The sequence below is a fragment of the Penaeus monodon genome, chromosome 32, assembly GCF_015228065.2.
Source record: "Penaeus monodon isolate SGIC_2016 chromosome 32, NSTDA_Pmon_1, whole genome shotgun sequence".
NCBI classification, from domain to species: domain Eukaryota; kingdom Metazoa; phylum Arthropoda; class Malacostraca; order Decapoda; family Penaeidae; genus Penaeus; species Penaeus monodon.
Genome location: NC_051417.1, coordinates 15,969,767 through 15,970,669, shown reverse-complemented (window position 1 = coordinate 15,970,669; position 903 = coordinate 15,969,767).

The window sequence follows — 903 nt, the reverse complement described above, 5'->3', positions numbered from 1 at the left end:
AAGATTGATTCGGTGGGTTGACAAAATAGTAAGCTGACAAACAAACATTAATCTGACGTTTTAGCGCTAACATATGTTACCCAATTGCTATTTGTATTTTTTATCTCATTTTTCTTTAATAATACTACAAAAGGACAATGAGACGCCTCTTATAATCCATATACAGGAATGCTTTATTGAACACTAATGTTCATCTTCAGTTTGAGAACTTTTCTCACCTTCTCCATTAAATTGTACCTTGTATATATGTTTATTTTTTATTCGCCTCTTCCTGTCTTTATCATTTCCCACAGTGTGCTCTTTTATAAATGGTTTCCTTCTGTGTGACAATACACATATTTCATCCCACATGTGGATGTGACTTACGTTATTTGATACTCACGATGGACAGTGCACATCAGTAGACACAGTTACAAAATACCAAGGTCAAAGTGGGAAGCATTGTGTCATTACTAGTATGTGCAATAACATGAAGGTATGTGTGGTGAAATATAGAGTGAAATAAATCATACACTCGAAAACACACTCGGATGACTGGTGCCTGTTTACAATGACCAAATGTAGCATATGGGTGTCGTTGGTGTACATAGATAGTGAAGGGTTACTGGAATATGCAATGTCGTTGCACATGAAAATCGTACACACACAACAACACATAGGTTTGGTGTACTTATCCATAGTACGATCATTCTGAGGCCACACCCTACAGTTTCTTTTATTCATTTTTTTTCTTAGTTGAAGCCTGTTATTCATCAGTGCTCCGGGTTTTGACTAAAACAAATCATGATCTTCCTTTCTTAAAAGTGAGATAAAGGGCGTAGTAAGAACTGACCTTTATAATCGGGACTTGCCTTGATTACGTAAATGCAAAGTATCTTATGTACTTAGGTGTGTGAATACTTA